Source organism: Zingiber officinale, chromosome 5A (assembly GCF_018446385.1).
Source record: "Zingiber officinale cultivar Zhangliang chromosome 5A, Zo_v1.1, whole genome shotgun sequence".
Taxonomy (NCBI): domain Eukaryota; kingdom Viridiplantae; phylum Streptophyta; class Magnoliopsida; order Zingiberales; family Zingiberaceae; genus Zingiber; species Zingiber officinale.
The window spans coordinates 33814488-33832907 of record NC_055994.1 but is presented as its reverse complement, the minus strand read 5'-3'; the positions used below and the strand labels follow the sequence as shown (position 1 = coordinate 33832907).

The 18420-nt window shown below is 42.1% G+C and overlaps 1 long non-coding RNA gene across 1 annotated transcript; it reads left to right on the top strand.

Annotated features, from left to right (window-relative positions):
* Positions 1 to 16538: 16538 nt before the first annotated feature.
* Positions 16539 to 17799, top strand: LOC121982743. The gene is made up of 3 exons (XR_006112224.1): positions 16539 to 17184; positions 17280 to 17384; positions 17745 to 17799. It is a non-coding gene; the product is annotated as an uncharacterized LOC121982743 (long non-coding RNA).
* The last annotated feature ends 621 nt before the right edge of the window (positions 17800 to 18420 follow it).

Genomic DNA, 18420 nt, shown 5'->3' with positions numbered 1-18420 from the left:
AAATCTTTTCCTTTCTTTCCTTTTTATGCTAAGTGGGTGGAAGATACAAAGATGAACTTTGCTTCCCTTTTTCCTTAATTCATGCATGTATTTTTCTAATGAGAATATGTCCTCATTCCTTTCCTTTAATTCTTCTCTTCATTATTCTCTTAAACTCCACGAAAATAGAGAAGGAAAAGGAAGAAAGACAACTTGTCTTTTGCTTACTCCTTTTCTTAACCAAGAGGTAAACAAGAGGAATAAACCTACTTGATTTTCTCTTGTTCCCTCACTTAATCATATCCTCACTTTTAACTACAATTCCCATCATTTTTCATTCATATGTTATTCATTATCCTAGTGGTTATCATACATAACTTTATTCCTATCCTTTGTGAGAGGTTCAAGGTTCAAACCTTCACCTCTTCTTTTTATTTCTCTTATTTCTTTTTCTTTTGATTCTTCTTTTATGCTCTAAAGCAAATAACACCCATATACTTATCTTATAATTTTGTGGGTGTTACAGTACCCCATACCTCATAGAAAGTTCGTCCTCGAACTTAAAATAGCTTCGTCAGGTGGTGCCGGACTTTCTGCTGAGTGCATCGGCTACCTTGTTTGCTTTACCAGGGTGATAAAAGATCTCGCAATCATAGTCCTTGACTAGCTCGAGTCATCTGCGTTGTCTCATATTTAGGTCTTTCTGCGTGAAGAAATATTTTAGACCCTGGTGGTCTGTATAAATCCTGCACTGAGCCCCATACAAGTAATGCCTCCATGTCTTTAGAGCGAAGACCACCGCTGCTAGCTCTAAATCATGAACGGGGTAATTCTTTTCATGTTCTTTGAGTTGTCTAGAGGCATAGGCAATGACTTTGCCATCTTGCATAAGTACAGCTCCGAGTCCTAAAAAGGAAGCATCGCTATACATATCAAAATCCTTGTTGCTTTCCGGAAGAGTAAGAATCGGAGCACTGGTCAGTCTCTGTTTCAGTTCCGTAAAACTTTTCTCGCAGTCGTCCGTCCATTCATACTTTTTATTCTTCTTGGTGAGAACGGTCATCGGGGTTGCTATCTTAGAGAAGTCCTCTACAAACTTCCTGTAGTAGCCTGCTAGCCCAAGAAAACTTCTGACTTCACTGGCGTTCTTTGGCCTATTCCAGTTGCTTACAGCCTCCATCTTATTCGGATCCACCATTACTCCATCCTTGGAGATAATATGACCCAAGAATGATATTCGATCAAGCCAGAACTCACATTTGGAGAATTTTGCATATAGTCGTTTTTCTCGAAGGATCTGTAATACCGTATTCAGGTGTTCGACATGCTCTTCTTGGGTTCTCGAGTAGATGAGAATATCGTCAATGAAGACAATCACAAATTTATCAAGATACGCCGCAAAAACCCGATTCATCAAATCCATGAACACAGCAGGGGCATTTGTCACTCCGAAGGGCATAACTACAAACTCATAATGCCCATATCTTGTTCGAAAGGCTGTCTTCGGTATATCCTCTTGTTTCACTTTCACTTGATGATAGCCGGACCTTAAGTCAATCTTTGAGAAGACAGTTGCTCCCTTCAATTGGTCAAACAGGTCATCGATCCGCGGAAGGGGGTATCTGTTCTTGATTGTTACGTTGTTCAGTGCTCGGTAATCTATATACATTCGCATAGATCCATCCTTCTTTTTCACAAACAGTACCGGAGCTCCCCATGGAGAGTGACCAGGGCGAATAAGTCCTTTGTCGAGCAACTCCCGTAGCTATTCTTGAAGTTCCTTCAACTTAGTCGGTACCATTCGTAAGGCGCTTTAGAAATTGGTTTAGTTCCCGGAACTAATTCAATCGTAAATTCTATTTCTCTATCGGGTGCTAATCCCGGTAGTTCATCAGGAAATACTTCCGGATAGTTGCATACTACTCTGACCTCTTCTAGCTTCTGGCTTCCGGTTAGTCTTGTATCAACCACGTCCGCTAGAAATCCATTACAACCTTTGTCCACCATACTTCGTGCCTTTACTGCTGATAAGAATCTTTCAGTTTCTTTCCCAGAATCCCCAACAAATTCAAACATCGGTTCAGCTTCAGGTCGGAAGACTACCTTCTTATTACGACACTCGATTGAGGCGCCGTACTTGCTCAAGAAGTCCATGCCCAGTATAATGTCAAAATCCCGCATGTCAAGTACTATCAGATTGCAGAAGAGTTCTCTGTCTGCGATTCGGATAGGTACGACTCGCAGCATTTGATCCGATGGCATAAATTCCCCGGATGGTAGGGTTGTTAAGAACGTATCATTTAGTGTTTGAGGTGGTATGTCTAATTTCTTTGCAAATGGTGTTGAGACGAACGAGTGTATCGCCCCAGTATCAAACAATACTAAAGCATACTGATTAAAAATAGGCAGCTGACCTATAACGACAGTAGAGGCGTTCGCCACATCCTCATTAGTAATCGCGAACACCCTGGCATTCGTCGTCGCTGGCGGGGCTTCCAATCTCCCTTGGCTGATCGAAGTCCCTTCTATAGCGGTTTGCATCTGGTGTAGCTGTGAAGGGGCACCCCTGTTCTGGTTGTTCTGTTGGAATGGTGCCTGCAATTGAGTAGGACAGTCTCTGGCCAAATATCCTTCCTGTCCGCAATTATAGCACTTTCTTGTACCTTTGTGACACAATCCAGAATGTAGCTTCCCACAAATAGAACACTGGGGGTATCTCGGTTGCTTATTTACTGACCCACTTTTTGCATTGTCCCGCTGCTTTCTTTTTCCGGTAGAAGTTCCTTTCCAGCCTGGTTTGGTACTCTGGGATTTCTGTCCTTCAGCTCGGGTCTGACCTTTATTCTCATTCATTGCTTTCTGATAATATTCCGTAATCAGTGCGCTGCTGACTAATTCCTCTGTAGTCTGCGGTCTATTAACTCCGTCGGCCACATTCAGTGCTATCTCAGGCCGAAGCATCTTCAGCATCAGTCGGACTCTTTCTCTTTCTGTACGCACTAATTCGGGACAAAGGCGTGCTAATCGGTTGAAGCGCTTTACTGCTTCGTTCACTGATAAATCACCTTGCCGGAACTCGGTGAACTCGTCGTAATGCCGGTTCGTCACTTGCATATGGAAGAACTCTTCGAAGAACTATGTCTCGAAGTCCGTCCAATTCATCAGATTAACTTGCCTCTTAGCTTTAACTCTTTCCCACCACATTCTCGCATCTCCGGAGAAGCAAAGATACGCATTTGATCTTCTCTGATTCAGGCCAGTCTAGAAGTTCCACTGTGCTTTCTACTATCTTGAACCAGGCCTGGGCATCCCACGGCTCGCAAGTACCCGAGAAGTTCTCCGGCTTCAGCCTCAGCCACTGTATCAAGTAGGTCTCCTGTCGAACCACTGGGGCAGGAGCTACCGGTGGTACTGGTGCAACTATTGGCACAACTGGCACTGCGTTCTGAACTACTGGTGGGGTGGTAGGGGTTCCTTGTTGACCCATCAAGGTTGTGATCAACTGTTGTTGTTCCGTGATCTAACGTTGAAGGTCGGTGACTACCTGAGTCAGATCTGGTGGAGTGATTGCCTCGTCTGCTCGGGTAGTACGTCTCCTAGCCATGCTTATCTTCATTAAACAATAACAAATTATCGTTATCCCTATTTACTGTCATAAGGTTATTACTATTCCTATCCTACCATCATGCATACCTATCCTAACTCAAAGTATAAGTAAACATGCAGAATATTAGGGCATTAACAAAAGTTAAATTAAACTAAAACAAAGAATATAAATTAAACTAAAACAAAAATTAAATTAAACTAAATCAAAGAATAAGTAAACATGCATAATATTAAGCATCAAACAAAAATAAAATTAAGCATATAAAATCTTACTTGGAGCGGTAGGATGGAGGCTTGACATGTGTGTAGTGGAAAGGCTAACTTGGCTCTGATACCAAGCTGTAGCGCCCCGCCCCTCCTGCTAAGGCGACGGGGGTTACTTGGACACATACATGCTTAATATAGCGGAAGTCTACTTAGAGAGTTTAAAAACTTTTCTTACTTTAACATTACCATAGACATAAAAGAACCACATAGCATACCCATTGATAACCATGATTTTACTGCATTATTTTGATTCATATATGCATGGTTTGATGTTGATTTCATAGTTTAAATCATGGTTACATCACATTTTGTGCATAGTGTGTATTTTTGGACTTAATTACAAATTATATTATTTTTGGTATTATTTGATGCTAATATTTGATTCTTATTTTGTAGACATCAAAGGATCTTGGATTTGGATCTATTTGGAGCGAAATTGGGCTCGAATCAGAGTTCAAACGAGAAGATAAAGCTTTGAACTATTATGGGCCGTTTATCAAGAATAGGAGAGATCTGAACCATCTGTTGAAGATCTGGCCGATCCAACCTAATGGGGAGCAGATCTGAGCCATTGATGAAGATCCAGAAGTTTTGATGCAGATCTGAGTTCATCTAGCTATTGATCCAGCCCGACTTAATCTGGACCGTTTATTGAAGACTAGGCGGATCTGGGCCATCCAGTGATGATCTGATCGATCCGACCTACGGGAGGGTAGATCCAGACCCTAGATCAACATCAGTACCTTCGGATCATATTTTGGGCAAACTTTCACCGTTGATTTAGCTCCAAATTGATCCCAGCCGTCGGTTCAGATCTGAACAGATTCAAAACACAGAAGCTACAGTGTTTTCCAGTGTCGATCTCCTCCACAGCGCAGCTTCGTCCCAGCGCACGTCTTCTTCCGGATTTCGATCCCTTTCTCTTCTCCAATCACTCTCCCGAGCTTCAATCTCGGTAGTGAGCATCTCGGCGGCATCATCCCGATCTTCTGGAGCCATTGGAGGGTGTTCTCTCCGGTGGAATTTGGCTCGCGGCATCTCCCTGTTTCACCTCAGATTTGGTGGTGGTCCTCCAAATCTGAGCTCCGATTTCCATCAGCAACATTCGGAGGTGGTCTTCCGGTGTTCCTGAGCTTCACTCGACGTTCATCCGCGTTCCACAGCCTTCCATCAGATCCAGAGGCAGATTTCCAGATTTTCGGCACTTGAGTGGGTTCCGGCTTGTTCTTAGCTCGCCGGGGGTGGTCCGTCGGTGTTCTTGAGCATTCCTTGAACTGATACGTCACTGAGATGCTCCACTGAGGTCCAAAGTTGGGTGGTCTCGACTTTGACACTCTTGTGTGACGGCAAGAGTGTGAAGTTTGGTGAGATTGGTTGTGAGTTGGATTGGTTGGGGTTTAGTTCACTTTTATTATTGTTTTGTAACTTAGAACAGATTACTTTTATGTTTTGTTATATTTTTATGCAAGTAGTTAGCATTTCTTTCCTTGTTGAAGCTTAGTTTAATTTTAATTTGTGCTTGGTTAATTGTTTAGTGTTTAGGTTTCAAATTAGGGTTTAAATCTTGCTTTAGATCAGATTTATTTGAGTCTCGTAATTTCATCCTTAGTTTGATGTGTGTTGATGGATTTATCACAACGTAGTGTGACAATGCGTAATGATTTGTTCATTGGCACATAGTTATGTTTCACTCTTGCTTTAGATTAATTTCTTAATTGTTGTGTTTTTCCTCTGTTAGATTTAGATTTAAAGTTTTTAAACCTCCAACTCCATTTTTATATCGAAAACCCCAAAAAATAGGAATAAAAGACAATCCTAAATTACATTCTACCGTTGGTTCCTCGGATCGATCCTGGGCTCGTTACTACAACGTTATTGTGAAATTAAGGGGTTCAGTGGAATTATACATTTGTACAATTTGATTAGCGGATGTGACAGATTCGCTTATCACCCATCATAATTTTTAAGTCTCAAAACCCAAACACATACTTAATGTCATGGAGTCATAAAGTAAAAATATCAACATGGCATATTTCTTATTAAACAAAAGCAGGCCTTTTCCTTTAGCCAATCCACTACCACACACATCCTTCTAGCCCCTCCTGCTGCTCCCCTAGTACATCCATTCCTTGCCTTTATCTGTGGTACAAGAAAGTAAGCTGTGAGCACTCATGGCTCAGTAAGTTCCTTTCCTACTCACAAAAACCGTAAAGCATATTAAAATCACAAGTCAAGAGGCACAAAGACAAATTTATCATATCAAGCAGCATATCATGGCATATCATAACATAACATAAAGTAACATGGCATAATTATACGTGATCATCAAAGGTATCCTGACATAGCATAACATCATCATAAATATCATGGCATAATCATAGAGTATAGCAAGGTAAATTCCTAAACATACATCATGCAACATATGCAACATGTCTTTTGAAAACTTATAATATGCATACTTAAACATAATCTCAACATGATTAGGGCCCCGACTTGTACCACATACATAAATGCGCGCGTCCTATGTGTTGGAGCAATCCCAATGGTCCGTGCGACCATGTGTTTTGGTGTTTGGGCAAAGGGTTTAAGTTAGGTTCACCCTTGTATTTGATATGTGTATTTGAGTTGTGCAGGTTTGCAGGATACACATGTGACTCAGGTTGATGGCTTCGGGTCTGGTGAAGGATGGAGCATCTAAGGGACCATGGACAAGGCAGCGAGGACAAGGGCCAAGGGAAGCGACTTCGAGGCATACGCGAAGGATGGCATTGGGGACGAGCCGCGGGCTTGAATGCATCCGAGGGACGAGAGCCAAAGGAAGTAGGCTTGAAGGTAAAAGGTCAAAGCTGCAAAGGAAGCATCAAGTGAGTCATAAGGGTGAGGTGCGAGTGCACGAGAGATTGTACTCGGAGTAAAATCCTAGTTTTAGGGCTTTCTTGTAGACCGTAGCCATCGTAGCGATCTTATGTGATCATTGCTAGTTTTAGCGATGCGATCGGGCCGATCGGTGCGATCGGCAATGAATGTGAATCGAGCCGTTGGGATGTAACGGTCGAATTTCCACAGAGGCGACTACATGTTTTAGCAGTTGATGGTAGGCGGGGTTTTCAACCGTGGCCTATAAAACCAAAGCTTGGGAGCTTGGTTTGAGTTGACGAAATAAGTGGTTAATCTCTATTAGTAGTCTACTTGTGCCCTAGCGTCAAAAGAGTTCTTGTGAGGGTTGTGGTGAGGTTTCTCCACCCACAAGGAGCTACGTGAGCTAGCCGGAGTTTGCCGGGGAGTAATCCACCGAAGGATCGGGATCGTCCACCTTACGGACAGCCGTGGAGTAGGAGCCCTAATCTCCGAACCACGTTAAACGATCGTGTCAATTGGTTTGCTTGTCTTTCTCATTCTTAGTCTTTAGCTTTCATATTTGTATTTGTATTGTTTGTATTCCGTTGTGCTAACAAATACGTAGAAAGCGAGTATTTGGGGGTGCCGTCTATCCAAACCCCCTTTAAGCCGGCCACCGATCCCCAACAAGTGGTATCAGAGCGAGGACGCTCTCCGTTGGACTAACCGCCAAGGAAGCACAAGATGACCGGCTTGATAGAACCGCCAAAGTTTGAAGGAGGAAGCCTTGGGGACATCACATTTTGGATGATGAAGATGGAAGTCTTCTTCGACACGGATTGGGATACAATGATGGTGATCAAGTACCCGTTTGAAGTCCCAAGAGACAAGAAGGGAAAAAGGCTCCGACCACGACATTGGACGGAAGAGCAAACCACACGATCGGAGGCAAATTCAAAGGTAATATCTATATTGATTGATATTTTGCCTAATCATGTGATAAATGGTGTAGGTGAGTATAAGAACGCCCACGAGTTGTGGAGCAAGGTGAAGATGATTCTACAAGAAGAACCTAAACCTACACAAGAGGACGAAGAACCCATTGAGATGGGTCTAGTTGCTCAAGTTGAAGAGAAGCAAACGGAAGTTGAATCATGCTCAACTTCCAAGGAGGAGAAGGAGGATGAAGAAGCATCGTCAACATCCTCAAGGGTTGAAGAAGAATCCAAGACGGAGGAAGAAGAGATCTTGGAGGTCAACCTAGTGAGCACCTCCACCGAAGCAAAGTCAAAGGAGCATATCATTTGCTTCGGTTGCAATGAGAAGGGACACTACAAGAGTAGGTGTCTATTGGGTAAGAAGAAGGTAACTCCTGAACCTAATCAAGTTATTTTGAATACTAACATGGGTTGTAGGAATGAAGAATCCCAAAGGAGGAGAATGTGCATTACATGCTTCACGTGTGGGGAGAAGGGCCACTACCACACAAAATGCCCCAAGAAGAGGGAAATCAAGAAGCTTGCGCATCTAAAGAAATGGGAGAAGAAGAAGAGGAGCTCAAATCAAGGGGGAGCTTCAAGGGTAAGGGAGGTATACCCTAATTTGAAATGCAATTTAAATTCTTATGTTCCCATGCATGTTAGGAAAAATAATGTTAATCATTATATGCCCATGCAAAATTTTGGTTTCAAATATCATGATAGGAGTAGGGTAATTGTAGATCAAAACCCTAGGAGACCCATTCATGAAAAATCTAGAAATGGTAGACCTAAAGAGACCCAAGGCATTAATCCCAAGAAGGGGAGACATATGCCTAGAAAGGGTAGGTCTAGGAATGTCCAATTTGGACAAATTAACTCTAGGGTTAGGAACCTAGAGAAGGAGAATCAAGCCTTAAGGGGAAAGCTTGATAAGTTAGAACAATTCCTTAAGAGATTCAATGTTGGATCTAAGGAATTAAATATGGTGTTGGGTAGCCAAAGACCCAACCATGATAGATCGGGCTTGGGATACCGATCTAGTTCCTCCAAGGTTAATGAGAGATCATGTGCTAGGGTGGCAAATGATCATGGCAAGGGAGAGTCCTCCAAAGCTAAGGGAAAGTCTTATGCTAGGGTTGCATATGACTATAGCAAGGAGAAGTCAATAAATGGCAAGGGAAAATCATTTAATAGTAAGGAGAAATTAACCAAGGACAAAGTGTCCAAGGTTAAGAAAGTTAGATTTGTAGGTCAAGTTTCACCGGGGGTGGACCGATGTGGCCTAGCCATTGTGGATGAGTCACCTAGGGAGGTGACTAAGGTTAAGAGCTCTAGGGGGAGCTCAAAGAGTCAATATGGGACCCATGTCCAATGGATCTCAAGGGGGTTTTACTTGGGAGTCTAGACAAGCCATGGAATGTGCCAAGTGGTTTGGAGACGGACTTGAGTCTCAAACCTAGGGTTTTGCACAATTAGTTTATGTTTCATGCAAGAAATATGACAATTGGGGTCATATAGCATGAAAATTGGTTTTGGATGTATAAATGCCATATAAACAAATGCTAGGGATGCATTGTGGGTTAATATGGACAAATACATCAAGAGGAAGCCAAAACTAGGACTTTAGGTCAAGGTTCAATTGAACTTTTTAGCTAGTTTTGAGTTTTGTGTCAATCTTGGGATTGGTGATAGATACATTTTTGAATGTATTTTTCCCAAGTAGACATGGGTAAAACAGACCTCTCCACAAAATTTGGGGATTTTTGGAGGTCTGTGGAATTATTGGTGCATTTCTGAAATTGGGTCAGAAATGCTGAAAAAGGCTGAAAAACTGTGCCAGTCGACTGCTAGTTTTAGCAGTCGACTGCACCAGTCGACTGCTAAAACTAGCAGTCGACTGGCTGGAAACAGAAGCATTCTGTTCGCTCAACCAGTAGCGACCAGTCGACTGGCACTTCTTGCAGCCGATTGATACCAGTCTGAAATTGTTTTCAGCACTGGATTTTGACCAAGTCAACTCATACAAGTGTACCAAATCCATGGGGGATAAACACACAAGTTTAGGGTCAATTGGAATGACAAGTTTTCAACAATTGGGATATTGTTGGAGGACTTTTTGGATGTTAGACAAAAAGGGGGAGAAGTAAGGTTTAGTTGGGAAAACCTGAAAGTGCCTTTGCGTAGGGGGAGCCTTGGGATAGGTTCTTAAAAAGCCCGTTGTAAAAATCCTAGCTCATGGGGAGCGTAGGTGTAAGGAGAGCCTTGGGATAGGTTCAAATGCATGATGCATTGTTACGGCGGTTGCCAAGTGTGTAACCTTGGCAACGTAAGTCCATTCGGCGTTGTAAGTCCAAGTGTGTAGCCTTGGCATCGTAAGACCATTCGGCGTTGTAAGTCCAAGTGTGTAGCCTTGGCATCGTAAGTCCATTGTATGTATTAGCATGTTTATTTGCTATTTGTTTTCCCTATCTTAAACGTATTGCCAAACACCAAAAAGGGGGAGATTGTTGGAGCAATCCCAATGGTCCGTGCGACCATGTGTTTTGGTGTTTGGGCAAAGGGTTTAAGTTAGGTTCACCCTTGTATTTGATATGTGTATTTGAGTTGTGCAGGTTTGCAGGATACACATGTGACTCAGGTTGATGGCTTCGGGTCTGGTGAAGGATGGAGCATCTAAGGGACCATGGACAAGGCAGCGAGGACAAGGGCCAAGGGAAGCGACTTCGAGGCATACGCGAAGGATGGCATTGGGGACGAGCCGCGGGCTTGAATGCATCCGAGGGACGAGAGCCAAAGGAAGTAAGCTTGAAGGCAAGAGGTCAAGGCTGCAAAGAAGCGTCAAGTGAGTCATAAGGGTGAGGGTACGAGTGCACGAGAGATTGTACTCGGAGTAAAATCCTAGTTTTAGGGTTTTACTGTAGCATTTTGCAGTCGACTGCATGTTTTAGCAGTCGACTGGTGCAGTCGACTAGGTGCGAACAGAATGGTTCTGTTCGTTCGGTCAGTGTGGATCAGTCGACTGGAATCGAGCCGTTGGGATGTAACGGTCGAATTTCCACAGAGGGCGTCGACCGCATGTTTTAGCAATCGACTGGTAGGCGGGTTTTTCAACCCGTGGCCTATAAAACCAAAGCTTGGGAGCTTGGTTTGAGTTGACGAAATAGAGGTGGTTAATCTCTATTAGTAGTCTACTTGTGCCCTAGCGTCAAAAGAGTTCTTGTGAGGGTTGTGGTGAGGTTTCTCCACCCACAAGGAGCTACGTGATCTAGCCGGAGTTTGCCGGGGAGTAATCCACCGAAGGATCGGGATCGTCCACCTTACGGACAGCCGTGGAGTAGGAGCCCTAATCTCCGAACCACGTTAAACGATCGTGTCAATTGGTTTGCTTGTCTTTCTCATTCTTAGTCTTTAGCTTTCGTATTTGTATTTGTATTGTTTGTATTCCGCTGTGCTAACAAATACGTAGGAAGCGAGTATTTGGGGGAGCCGTCTATCCAACCCCCCTTTAAGCCGGCCACCGATCCCCAACACTATGTAGGTCCAAGGTAGCAAGTCTTGAATCCTACAAGGCATACATACTAGGCCCGTTTCTTAGTCCATCGACCTAGGGGCACTTAGGAGCTCATCCCTAACGAGGTCCGTTTCTTAGTCCATCGACCCCGGGCCGCTTATGGAGCCCACCCTTGGTACAAGCCATACATAAAGTAAAATAGCATGTCATACATATCATAGTTCTTATCCTTTCATGCATATCATGTTTCTTAACATATCATAAAACATGCATATTTGGGCACACAGCACATGCATGAATCATAGCGTACATCATGAACATATCACTTATCATATCATAAAGCAAGCATATTTGGGCACACAACACATGCATGGATCATAAGCTTGCATAATGAACATGTCATTTTATCATATCATAAAGCATGCATAATTGGGCACATAGCACATACATGGATCATAAGCATACATAAAAGAGCATATCACTTATCATAAGAAGACATAACCATTCATGGAATCATTAAATAACATTTCTTGATTCATTACATAGCATGTGAGGTACATCTAGGTCACTAAACCCATATGGCCGAAAGTCATGAGTAGGGCATGATCTCTAGACAACACACAAACATAAAAATCTCATGATATCTTCACATACTAGCATAAGAAAGGTCATAAGCATGTTAACCTAAATTTTTAAGCCCTCCTAGGTTTCTAATTCTTTCATGGCCGAAACCTTCATGAAGAGTAATCAAGTTCTAAGAAACATGCAAACATGTAAACCCTAAACACATATCATATCATATTTCATAAGGAACAACTTAAGCATGTTTAGTTTGGGTTCTAAGTTCCTTAAGCTTCTAACCTTATCATGGCCGAACCCTAGCATGTCTCATTCTAGGTTACAAGTAGCATGAAAGTGTTGAACCTTAAGCCAATATTTTATACATTTTCATGAGGACATCATAAGCACATTTGTTTTAAATTCCAAACTTCCTAAACCCATTAACTCAAGGTGGCCGAAACATATCAATCATGGAACTAGGTTTTTAGTGGCATAAGAGCATGAAAACCACAACTACATTTCATAGCATACATCACAAGAACATCATAAGCATATACAAGTTGGGTTCTAAATTTCTCTAGGCCATTAAACTAGTAGTGGCCGAAACATATCAAGTATGGAACTAAGTTTCTAGGGGCACAAGAGCAAGGAAACCACAACTACGTTTCATAGCACTTATCACAAGAAACATTATGAACATATATAAGTTGGGTTCTAAATTTTCTCTAGGCCTTTAAACTAGTAGTGGCCGAAACATATCAAGCATGAAACTAAGTTTCTAGGGGCACAAGAGCATGGAAACCACAACTACATTTCATAGCATTTATCACAAGAACATCATGAGCATATCTAAGTTGGGTTCTAAGTTTTCCTAGGCCTTTAACCCAAGGGTGGCCGAAACATGTGAGCTTGGTTTTGTTTTTCATATGGCCTAAAAGCATGGAAACCCTACACAATTTTCATGGCAACATTACAAGGAACAACATGGGTAAACTTAGTTTAAAAATCTAAGCATCCTAGCTTTAAAACTTAGTGTGGTCGAATGTTACATGTAACCAATCTTCTATGTAACAAGCAACCATAAGAACATCAACTAGTTTCATATCATTTTATCAAGAAGGTCATGAGCCTCATAGACTTGGTTTAAACTTTCCTATACTTCAAATCTCATCATAACCGAATCTTCATAAGCATGTAATAGGATTCATAATCAACATACAATCATGGCATAACATTATAGCTTCATATCTTGTCTTAGGAAAAATCTTAGCATGCTTAGTTTTTAGGTTTAAAACTCTCCTAGGCCTTTAGTTCTTCCATGGCCTAACCTTCATGAGGAAATGGGGTTTCAAACAACATGCAAGTAAGAGAAAAAGTTAACAACATCATTATCATAGGGTACATAACACAAGAATAAGGAAACATGCTTAGTTTGAGTCTTAAGCTTACCTAGTCCTCTTGTTCATGCTTGGCCGAGAGTCTAGGGTTCATGGATCTAAGTTTTCATTGTTCATTCTAGCATGGAAACCTTAGATTAACCTCTTATATAAGATACATGTCACAAAAATAAATAATAAGCATATCTAGTTACAATTTTCTTAAACACTTCCTCTTGTCTTGGCCGAAATTCTCATAAAGAAAAACTTAGGTTTTTAAGCGATCTATCTTCATGGAAAACCATATAAACTATTGTACCACAGGTGAGGGGAAGCTTACCTAGTGTTCCCTTGTTAATCCTTAAAGAAATGGTACCCTTGGTGAAGAGGAAGGAGGCTAGCACTCCTTTTGATTTCTCTTGCTTGGAAGGGTGCACCTTGAAGGCTCCTTCTTGTAATTTAGTTTCCTCTTAGGGAGAAACCTAAACTTGGCTTGTGGAGATGAAAGAGGAGGGCTTCTAGTTTCGGCAATGGTGAGGGAGAAGGAAGAAAAACGAAATCCTTTCCTTTCTTTCCTTTTTATGCTAAGTGGGTGGAAGATACAAAGATGAACTTTGCTTCCCTTTTTCCTTAATTCATGCATGTATTTTTCTAATGAGAATATGTCATCATTCCTTTCCTTTAATTCTTCTCTTCATTATTCTCTTAAACTCCACGAAAATAGAGAAGGAAAAGGAAGAAAGACAACTTATCTTTTGCTTACTCCTTTTCTTAACCAAGAGGTAAACAAGAGGAATAAACCTACTTGATTTTCTCTTGTTCCCTCACTTAATCATATCCTCACTTTTAACTACAATTCCCATCATTTTCCATTCATATGTTACTCATTATCCTAGTGGTTATCATACATAACTTTATTCCCATCCTTTGTGAGAGGTTCAAGGTTCAAACCTTCACCTCTTCTTTTTATTTCTCTTATTTCTTTTTCTTTTGATTCTTTTTTTATGCTTTAAAGCAAATAACACCCATATACTTATCTTATAATTTTGTGGATGTTACACTAGCCACAATTTTTGTACAACACAATCCGAAACAAAGAAGGAAACTAAAACTCGAAACTAATTCTCCTGTTCTTCATGCTTAAACTAAATCAATCCTTCTCTTCTTTCTTTAGGGTTCATGGCAGCAAACAAAACCAAGAAAGAATCAACAACAGAATTTGGAAACTATAAAACTCCACATGAACCGAGCATGCATATCAAGGTTCCAACCAATTTCAAAACCTGAAGGGATCAACCCACTTGCTGAAGCTTAACTAATCCTTTCCTTTCTTCCTTTAACCTCCCGGCAGCAAACAAAACCCAAAAAAACTTCATGGCAGAAACTCAAACAAACAAGGAAACATCAAAACAAAGTCGGAACTACTCTTACTGTAGGTGAGTGAGCAACTCACCACGGTTTGCTTGCACTTACAACCGAAGGAGAGGAAGAAGGCTTTTAGGGTTCGGGCGAAACCTCTCGGCAACTTTTTTTTTTTTTTTTTTGCGTTTCCGAGCCCCCCTCGCCGAGGTGGTCACACACAGGTGAAGACCCGCCGGAAAATCTCGCCGGCGCCCGAAGGGAGGAACCCTAGCTGCGGCTGCGATCCTGCTCTAGAAGAGGAGACGCCGTCGCGAGGGAGAAGGAGAGGAATTTTGAGAGGAAATCTTTAGGTTTTCTGGAAAATAAAAACCTAATTTCTTTTCTTATACTCGGGTTATAATTATAACTATGCTTTAAACCTAATTCTCTCCTTATTGGGTTAACAAAACGAGCTTAGCTCGGCTGGTCGGCTGCGTCCGGTTAAAACCTGGTTCGGGTCCGAGGTCTTGGGTTCAAAACCCGGCTTCAACACTTTTTTTTTTTTTAAACTTCTTCCTCTTGGTAAAAATACCAAACGAACTCCAAAAATTACATAAAAATACTCTAAAAATTTCTAAAAATCTCTAGAATTTTTCTATAGAATTTTTAAATATTTTTGAATTATTTTTGGGGCTCAAAATGAGGAAATCTAGGTCGTTACAACTTTGTGGTGGGATTGCCGAGGACACGATGAGGCCATGACGTGATTTGGGTAATCGTTAATCGATTAACCAAATCCGCGCACTTCTTAGCGATCTGGAGGACTGATTCCCTGGATCGATTGGTAGATCTATTTTGCTAGGAGATCATCAGATCACGGGGTGTCCCGTTGACTATTATTTCGAATAGAGACCCCCGGTTCACGTCTCATTTTTTTTTGACAGTGTCTGCAACAGGCCTTGGGCATGCAGCTCTGTTTCATCACAACTTTCCATCCGCAAACAGATGGATAGTAGAGTGGACCATTTAGACTCTAGAGGACGTGTTGAGGTCTTGTGTATTGGATTTTAGGGGCAGTTGGGAGGACCATTTGCCATTGGAGAGTTCGCCTACAACAACGGTTTGCATTCGGTTATCCAGATGACACCGTTTTGAAGCGTTGTATGGTAGGCCTTGTCGGACACCCACCCTCTGTGATGAGGTTGGGGAGGCCGGTGGGTGAGACCTTATAGTGCTCAGCATGAGGCAGAGTTGGTCCTTACTATCTGACGGAAGATGTCAAAGGTACAGGACCGCCAGAAGAGTTATGCTGATTGGAGACGCAGACCCTTGGAATTCTCTATTGGAGACCATGCTTTTCTGCGAGTTTCACTCACGAAAGGGGTGAAGAGATTTGACTTCAGAGGTAAGCTAGCTCCGCGATACATTGACCCTTTCCAGATCCTGGAGAGGATAGGAGCAGTAACTTATCGTCTGCCACGACCACCGTCCCTGGTAGGCGTGCATGACGTATTCCATGTATCTATACTGAAGAGATACATACCCGACCCGACACATGTGATGATAGATATCTCAGTTCCTATAGCCTGACATCACTTATGAGGAGATTTCGGTACGGATTCTGGACCGGAAAGAGCGTCAGTTGTGGAACAAGATGATCCGACTGGTTAAAGTCGGATGGCAGTATCATATGGACGAGGAGGCTACTTGGGAGCTCGAGGATACGATCCGAGCTTGATATCGATACCTCCACCTTTTCACTTGAGGTATATGATTTAATTTACCGTTCAGCATTTATACTCTTTACATGTTGTTAGTATTGCTGAAGGTAGATAACGAAATTTGGGGACCAAATTTTTATTAGTGGGGGAAATGTAAAATACCGAAAAATGGAGAATAGTAATAAGGGAATTTTCTGGAATTTTTAGAAATTTTCTGAGAATTTTTCAGAGCTCGTACACTGGGTTTTGAGGGGGCGAATTTATGGGTACTGATAAAGTTTGTTTTGGATACCCGTTTAAGTGAGGAAATGTTTTATTTATAAATACATTTCCTTTTTCATTTTCTTTTTCCCCGCCCTAAACGTCGTTTCCTTCCCTCGACCCACGCCTCCTCCTCTCTCGATTTCCTCCGACCCGTGCCCTAACCTTCTAGCGCCGGCGGTTTCCTTCTCCTCTGTCCCTACCCAAGCGCCGGCGAGCACGAGCCACCGCCGGCCGAGCCGCTTCTCTGCCCTAGCGCTGTCCTCCTCCCTCCTGTCTTTGCCCGGCAACGCCACCGTGCCCTAGTCTCCCGCGACACTAAAACCTTTCCTCTTTCTCTTCTGCCCGGCGCTGTCGGAGCCCTAGCCATCTTTCCGATTGCCTTCAGCCACTTTCTTTGGATCGTCTCCCTTGCGTGAGGGATCTTCGGCCGGAAGAGGGAAAAACCCAAGTCGCTCTTCTACCCGTGCCCTATTTCTTCTCTGCATTGCCTCCTCCTCTCGGTGTCTGTCCAGCCACCGCAGCCAATTGCCGCTCAATTTCAAGACACTGACACCCCACTCCTGTGCGTTGCTGCATCTCCTCCTTCATGATCCATCGACGCCCGATTTCGCCGCACCTTTGCTCGGCATCGCCGCACGATCAGGTTGATGCCACGCTATTTCCACTCTCCTCTACCTTGGGATGGCACCGTAGCAATATTTGGATTTCCTCATAGAGGAAGTTACAGATCTGGCTAAGAGGTAAGTAATGCTTAGTGTTAGATTGGCTGAGGTTTCACTTCGTTCTCTGTATTGAGATGCTTAGAGGTAATGCTATTTGTTTGTATTTTGATTAGGAATGTTTTGATTTGGAGGGTTGTACAGTCACCTAGTTTCGACCATCTTGCTCCTATAATGAACATCCCTGGCCGTGAGTCGATGGAGGAGCAATTTGAAATGATGTAAGTTGTATATGGAGATTGGTTTGTATTTTGTGATGGATTGGTTAATTTCGGTTGATGGTGTTAGGTTGATATAGCTTTGTATCAGTTTCTCATTGAGACTTTAATCTGTTCTATCTTGGTTAATGAGTAATTAGTTGTGTTGATTAGATTATCAGATGTGGTAGTTAGCAATTAATTATGTGAAACAATTATGCATGTTTGATTCATAATGGAATAAAACTTAATTGGATAAGTTGGATTCTAGGTTAGGTTTATGTGATTTTTGATTAGGGTTTTTCCCTAATCTAATATAGGAGATTTTTATTTAGCTATTTATAGGAGTGTAGATAAATAAAAAGATTTATTTGTTTGACACAGGACTTTGATGCAAGACGAGTATCTCGACGTCGTATTCGGACCAGATTGAACTTTTCGATTGGAGGCGGGTACTTTTGACTTTATGTCGTTTGATATACATAGTAGTGAATTTAACAAATTGCATTAATTATGTTCCTCATTCTGTTTCAGTTAATCACTACCCAAAACTTGTTACATGCTTGATTGATTGCTTGGTTTGCATCTCATGTATACTTTACCTATTTATACATGCTTGTAGGGGTAGTGGTATACCATGCTTCACCATGTTCAGGATCTAGATTGTATACCTTATATGATCTGTGTACCGTTGTTTTGATTCATTGACTTATGGTGCACTTTCTATATATATATATATATATATATATATATATATATATATATAGTTTAGCTCAGGATATTTTGTGGTTAGTGTCATGCACCATTTGCATGATTGCATGCTGTGCGATAGTCCGCTCCATTATTGTTGAGCACATCACCAGTTACATGGATCTGCACACACCACCACTCATGGGTTAGTGTGTTGCAGCAGGGACTTTGTTTGGCTCCGTTGGTCCGCTCATGGGTAGCGTGATACAACGTGTTAGCCGGCAGGGATTCCTCCCCGTCATCGTATACCGGGAGTTGAGAGCATTGCGCTCCCCCATTTAATGATTTGGGGTAGGAGGATAGGTGTACT